Below are 8,236 nucleotides of genomic sequence, written 5' to 3' on the forward strand. Positions count from 1 at the left end.
ACCCACCGGAAGGGCCTCTGTATTTCGTGAAAAAACGTTCGCCGGCTGACATGTCGGACCCACTAGCTATATCTTTGCACGCAAGGAAGTGCCTCCTTATTACAGACAAAAAAATGAACACCCCCCTGCTAGCTGGGACCCACCATAGTGGGAGGATAACTTGTGGGCCAACTAAGTTGACGGGGACGGAGGGCTTTGTCAACTTAGTCAATATGAACGATTCTAGCTCCGGTGACCGTACGATGTCCATCCAACAACCGTAGTGCTTCTTCAACCTCTGGTCTTCTTGCTCCAGCCGCCCAAAGCAGCGCCGGTCGTGCCGCATGCTCCTGCCTCCCGTGGCCGGCTGTGCTACCGCGGAGGCCTCACCGCCCCCTACTATTCCCACCGCTGGCCAGGCCTTGCGGCGACGGTAGCCTCACACCGCAGCCAAACCAGTGAACCCTCGTACTCCTCTCTGCGCGAGCTTCCACTGCCGCGTCTTCCCCGGCTCCGCGTCGTCCCCTTCCTAGGCCTCGTCGTCGTCCACCGCCATGGTGCTCTCGGCGCGGCCTGGTCAACGTGGTCAAGGAATGACTTCCATCGGACGTGGACTGTACATGGAGAGGCTGACAGCTGGGTCCACGGCCATAGCAAGGAAGTGCCTCCTTATTACGCGAAAAATAATGATTCCTCCACCTAACAGCTGGGACCCATCGGACGGGCCACTGTATTTCGCAGAAAAAATGTTTCCCCCTGACTGCTGGGACCCACCAGCTTTATCTTCGCACGCAAGGAAGTGCGTCCGAGCAAAAAAATGATTCGCCCCCCTGACTGCTGGGACCCACCAGCTACACCTTCGCACGCAAGGAAGTGCGTCCGGGCAAAAAAATGATTCGCCCCCCTGACTGTTGGGACCCACCGACTACATCTTCGCACGCAAGGAAGTGCGTCTGCGCAAAAACAATGATTCGCCCCCATGACTACTGGGACCCACCAGCTACATCTTCGCACGCAAGGAAGTGCCTGACAGTCGGGACCCACCTGGTCGAAGTGTACGTAGCGTTGTCATTCTGGTCACGAACGTGTACGTACATATATATTGGTCGATGTAGAGGCGCGCACTTGTCATAGTAGAGGCGCGTACGTGTTGTAGTAGAGGCGCGCACGCAGCATGTACACGTACGTACAGCGGCCAGGGTGCAAGAAAGAAAATACGGCCACGTATGTGTACATACGGGCGGGGTCTCGAACGCCTACTCGCGCATACGTACGGAGAGGGTTCGTGTACATGGCTGGTTCAAAACGGAGAAACAACGTCGTCATCGTGTTCATGGGGAGGCAACAGAATGCGTCGTGTTCATGGGGAGGCAACGGAATGCTCGTGTTCATGGGGAGGCAACGGAACGTGTGGGAGCCAACCGGCTGGGTCGGAACGGAATGTGTGGTCGTGTTCATCGAGATGGCTTGGACGGAATAGGCGATGGAAATGAGGCCTGGCGTACCGCAGAACGGAGGAAACGGACCTCCTACGTTCGGAACGGGGTCCTGTTGATCAGGAGGGGTCTGGCATACCGCAAAACGGAGGAAACGGACCTCCTACGGTCGGAACGGGGGTCCTATTGATCGGGAGGGGTGTGGCATACTGCAAAACGGACGAAACAGACTTGTGTTGGAGCGCTACGGTCGAAACGGGGGTCATGTTGATCGGAGGGGTGTGGCATACCGCAAAACAGACGAAACGGACTTGTGTTGGAGCGCTACGGTCGAAACGGGGGTCCTGTTCATCGGGAGGGGTGTGGTGTACCGAAAAATGGGACTCCACGGGATACTATTCATCTCCACCATCGACCTCCTCCAGCCTCCACAGGCTACTGTTCATCCACCGTCGACCTCCTCCAGCCTCCACCTGCGACTGTTCATCCACGGGCTCCTGTTCATCCAGCCTCCACCGCGCGCTACTCCACCGGCTACTGTTCAACCACCCCTCTCCACGGGCTCCTGTTCAACCACCCCTCCACGGGCTACTGTTCATCCACCCCTCCACCGTCTACTATTCATCTAGCCCTCCACGGGGTCGTCCTGTTCATCCAGCCCTCCACGAGGTCCTGTTCATCCAGCCCCAACCGGCTCGATCGATCGGGGTCCTGTTCATCCAGAGGCAACGCCACGAGTCATGTTCATCCACTCCCACCGCTCACAGTTCATCCAACCCCCCCCCCCCCGCAACACTCACTGTTCATCCAATCGATCGGCTTCAGTTAGCAGCAGTAGCGAAGGAATCGCTCAACCGGGTTCAGTTAATAGCCATCGATCGATCGCTCGGGTTCAGTAACGCGTAGCCTGCAGTGCAATCGCTCGGTTTCAGTTAGAGCCCAACGCCTCGCTCGGGTTCAGTTAGAGCCAACGCCTCACACACACGCTCGTACGTGTACGAGAGAAACGCGCATTGCTCGGCCCCCGACCTCCCACCGTAACCGGGAACTACCCGAAATTTTCCTCCCCCTCGCTTCTACCACGGTTTTTCCGTCATGGACGGCCCAAAGAATGTCATGCAGCTGCGTCTCCAGCCCGCCTAGGATGAAAAGCCCATTTTCTGTCATGATTTTTTGTCATAGAAGTAGGATCCCACCACATCTATGATGATACCGGGTTTTGTCAAAATTATCGTCATAGAAGTGTCATATGTATAACAGAAAAAAAATTCTTTCGGCCCAAAATGTCACGGATGTGTCTTTTTTTTGTAGTGAGAGGGGTTGTCAATCCCTCATGGGTAAAAATATAGGTAAAATTGTAGCAGTTTGGATAAATAGATCTCACGGGAACACGAGAGGAAATAAATAAATAAAAATTGCAGCAAGGCATTTTTGTATTTTTGGATTAATAGATATGAAAATAAAAGCAGATAAAAATAGATCTTGAAGGCAAATATAATAAAGAAGAGACCCGGGGGCCGTAGATTTCATTAGTGGCTTCTCTCGAGAAAAATAGCATACGGTGGGTAAACAAATTACTGTTGGGCAATTGATAGAACTTCAAATAATCATGACGATATCTAGGCAATGATCATTATATAGGCATCAGGTCCAAGTTTAGTAGACCGACTCCTGCCTGCATCGGCTACTATTACTCCACACATCGACCGCTATCCAGCATGCATCTAGTGTATTAAGTTCATGGAGAAATGAAGTAATGCAATAAGAACGATGACATGATGTAGACAAGATCTATTTATGTAGAAATAGACCCCATCTTGTTATCCTTAATAGCAACGATACATACGTGTCGGTTCCCCTTCTGTCACTGGGATCAAGCATCGTAAGATCAAACCCATCACAAAGCACCTCTTCCCATGGCAAGAAAACTTGATCTAGTTGGCCTAACTAAACCAAAGTTTCCAAGAATAAATACGAGGTTATAAGCAATCATGCATATAAGAGATCAAAAGACTCAAATAACTTTCATGGATAAAAACATGCATAGATCTGATCATAAACTCAAAGTTCAACGGATCCCAACAAACACATGCAAAAAGAGTTACAATAAATAGATCTCCAAGAGACCATTGTATTGAGAATCAAGAGAGAGAGGAAGCCATCTAGCTACTTACTACGGACCCGTAGGTCTACAATGAACTACTCACGCATGATCGGAGAGGCACCAATGAGGATGATGAACCCCTCCATGATGGTGTTTAGATTGGATCTAGTGGTTCTGGAGCTTGCGGTGGCTAGAATTGATTTTCGTCGACTCCCCTAGGGTTTCCGAAATATTGGGGTATTTATAGAGCAAAGAGGTAGTGCGGGAGGTTACCGAGGTGGGCACAACCCATCAGGGTGTGCCTGGGCCTCCAGGCGTTACCTAGTGTCTTGTGCTCACCTCATGCCCCCTGTTTGGTACTTCTTTGGCCCACTAGATGTCTTATGGTCCCAAAACAAACCACAAAAAGTTTCACTGTGTTTGAACTCCGTTTGGTATTGATTTCATGCGATGTAAAAAACAAGCAGAAAACAACAACTGGCACTTGGCACTACGTCAATAGGTTAGTCCCAAAAAATGATATAAAGTTGCTATAAAATGATTGTAAAACACCCAAGAATGATAATATAACAGCATGGAACAATCAAAAATTTAGATACATTGGAGACGTATCAGCATCCCCAAGCTTAATTCCTGCTCGTCCTCGAGTAGGTAAATGATAAAAACAGAATTTTTGATGTGGAATGCTGCCTAACATGTTCATCACATTTTCTTTGTAGCATGGACATTTGGACTTTTATATGGTTCAAAGCAATAGTCTAGTTTTGCATGAAGACTTTAATACTCAAGCATATCAACAAGCAACCATGTCTTTCAAAATATCAACACTAAAGCAAGTTATCCCTAGCCCATTATGCTCAATCATTGATCCATTCATGAAACACACTCGCATATTAGCTACACCCAATGCTCAATTATGATCATAGTACCCCTTAGTTGGTGCTTTATAAGAGAAGATGGAGACTCAAATAAAATAAAAGTTGCGTAAAGTAAATAGAAAGGCCCTTCACAGAGGGAAGTAGGGATTTGTAGAGGTGCCAGAGCTCAAAGCGAAAAAGATAGAGATAAAAACATTTTGGGTGGCATGATTTTCCTGTCAACGAAAATGATCGAGTAATTTCCAATACTTTCCATGCTAGATATATCATAGGCGGTTCACAAACAGAAAATAAAGTTTATTCGTTTTTCCACCATACTTTCACATTCCATGGCTAAGCGTATCCACGGGTGCCTTCCATACCAACACTTTCCAAGGAATTTATTATTTGAAAACATAAAGTAAATTCATTTTTCATTTCGGGACTGGGCATCCCTAATACCTTTGTCATACTCTCATGCAATGACAAGTGAATAAACACTCATCTTGAGAATAACACATCTAGCATGGAAAAATATCAGACACCCCCTACCATTTCATGAGCGGTACGAGCACACAAAAGAGAAATTTATTTTGAAATTTAGAGATGGCACATACATATTTGCTTAGAACGGCAAAAGAATACCACATATTTAAAGGATTTTGGATGCACAAGTAGTGATCATACTTAGTGCAAATGAAGGCCAGCAAAAGATTGGGAAGCATCCAACCAAGAAAGAAAAAATCTCATAAGCGATTATTAAGCATAACTAACACCAAATAATGCACCACAAGTAGGATTTAATTTCATTACATAATTATTGACTTTCATGCTTGCATAGGGAATCACAAACCTTAACACCAATATTCTTACTAAAGCATAATTACTCATCAACATGACTCACATATCACTATCATCATACCTCAAAACTATTACAAAGAATCAAGTTGATTTTGTCCAATGATCTTCATGAAACTTTTTATTATATCCCTCTTGGATATCTATCACTTTGGGACTAATTTTATATGTTGCTTTTGATAGCTCAAACAAATCTAAGTGAAGAACATGAGCATAAAATTTCTTCTCTCAAAATAATTTAAGTGAAGAAAGAGATAATCTCTTAAAAAATTTACTAACTCTCAAATAAATCTAAGTGAAGCATGAGAGCATTTCTTCAAAAATAGTAAAGCACACCGTGCTCAAAAAGATACAAGTGAAGCACTTGAGCAATTCCATAGCTCATAAAGATTTAAGTGAAGCATAGAGAGCAATCTAACAAGTCATAGCATAATTTTGGCTCCCTCAACTAGGTGTGTCCAGCAAGGATAGATGACTTAAAACACAAAGCAAAACAAGCAAAGACTCATGTCATACAAGATTCTCCAAGCAAAACTCATAATATGTGACAAATAAAAATATAGTTTCAAGTAAAATACCGATGGTTGTTAGCTTAGTTGCTTGATGCTTCTTGACTATTATATTGGGGTGCCTCGGGCATCCCCAAGCTTAGCCTTTTTCTAATCCTTATTCCTTCATCCATCGCGATCTCGCCCAAAACTTGAAAACTTCAATCACATAGAACTCAACAAAACCTTGGTGAGATCGTTAGTATAAGAAAGCAAATCACTACTTTAAGTACTATTGCAAACCCATTCATATTTTTTTATTGTATTATATCTACTGTATTTTAACTTTTCCATGGCAAAAAATCTTCAATGGAAACCATAGAATCATCAAAACAAGCACATAACACAACAAAAACAGAATCTGTCAAAAATAGAACAGTCTGTAGTAATCAGGGAACTTCGTATCCTTCTGTAACTCCAAAAGTTCTGAAAAATTAGGAAAACATGGCCAATTTGTATATAAATCTTATGAGAAAAATTCAGAGAAAAAGCACATTTCTGTGATTTATGAAAATTATTTTTCTGAGCGCAAAAGTTTCTATTTTTCAACAAGATCAAATGAACTATCACCCAAATTATCCCAAAGGCTTTGCTTGGCACAAACACTAATTTAAATCACAAATACACATCTAAATAGAGGCATAATTGGGCAAACACTCAAAAACAGAAAGAATAAGGCAAAAATAAATTTTATTCATTGGGTTGCCTCCCAACAAGCACTTTTCTTTAAAGCCTTTTAGCTAGGCATTGAGATTTCATTGATGCTCACACGAAAGATAATAATTGAAACACAAAGAGAGCATCACGAAACATGTGACAAACACATTTAAGTCTAACATACTTCATATGCATAGGAATTTTATAGGAAAACAAATTGTCAATATAAGAAATATCTAGCATATGCAAAGGAGAGGAATAAAACATTGACAATCTCATCATAATAAGAGGAAATTTAATAACATGAAAATTTCTACAACCATAATTTCCTCTCCCATAATAATAACATGTAGGATCATAATCAAATTCAACAATATAGATATCATATAAAAACTTCTCTTTATGATCCACATGCATGCAAAGTTGACACTCTTCCAAAATAGTGGGATTATCATCAACTAAAGTCATGACCTCTCTAGACCCACTTTTATCAAAAATTCCATAAGATTGAACACTTTATAAATATGTGGGATTATTTTTTAGATAAAGTTGACACTCTTCGAAACCCACTTTTAATATTATCGCAAGCATATTCATCATGAGGTTTAAATAAATTTTCAAGATCATAAGAATCACTATCACCCCAATCATGATGATTGCAACAAGTAGTGGACATAGCAATATTAGCATCCCCAACCTTGGGGTTTTGCATATTATTAGCACAATTGACACTAATAGAATTTATAATAACACCATTGCAATCATACTTTTCATTCAAGGAGCTATCCTGAATCACTTCATAAATTTCCTCTTTTAGCACTTCATCACAATTTTCAGATTCATGAAGTTCAAGCAAAACTTCATAGAGATAATCAAGTGCACTCAAATCACAAGCAACTGGTTCAACATAATTAGATCTCTTAAAAAGATTAGCCAGTGGATGAGGATCCATATCAATAGATTTTTAGCAAGCGAAGATGCAAGAAAATAGAAGACACATGGTCACACAAGCAAACAAAAGATCAAACGAGAAAAAGGGAAACAAAAAAGAAGGGAAATAAAAAGGCAATTTTTTGTGAAGTGGGGGAGGTGAAAATGAGAGGCAAATGGCAAATAATGTAAATTGCATGGAGATGAGATTTGTGATTAGGAACCTAGTAGATGTTGGTGATGTCTCCCCGGCAACGGCGCCAGAAATATGCACGTGGCCAGGAGACTATCTTGACTTGATCCTCCTGGGCAACGGCACTAGAAATTCCTTTTGATGTTTGCTTGAACTACGTCGGTATTTCCCCAAATAGGAAGGGATGATGCAGCACAACACTGGTAGGTATTTCCCTCAGTGATGAGACCAAGGTTATCGAACCAGTAGGACAACCACGCAACACCACGTAAACAGCTCCTGCACACAGAGAACAAATACTTGCAACCCGACGTAAGAGAGGGGTTGTCAATCCCTCGCGAGTAAAAAGGTAGGTAAAATTGTAGTAGTTTGGATAAAAAATTGTAGTAGTTTGGATAAATAGATCTCGCGGGAACGCGATAGGAAATAAATAAATAAATATTGCAGCAAGGCATTTTTGTATTTTTGGATTAATAGATCTGAAAATAAAAGTAAATAAAAATAGATCTCGAAGGCAAATATAATAAAGAAGAGACTTGGGGGCCGTAGATTTCACTAGTGGCTTCTCTTGAGAAAAATAGCATACGACGGGTAAACAAATTACTGTTGAGCAATTGATAGAACATCAAATAATCATGACGATATCCAGGCAATGATCATTATATAGGCATCAC

Source organism: Triticum aestivum, chromosome 4B (assembly GCF_018294505.1).
Source record: "Triticum aestivum cultivar Chinese Spring chromosome 4B, IWGSC CS RefSeq v2.1, whole genome shotgun sequence".
Taxonomy (NCBI): Eukaryota; Viridiplantae; Streptophyta; class Magnoliopsida; order Poales; family Poaceae; genus Triticum; species Triticum aestivum.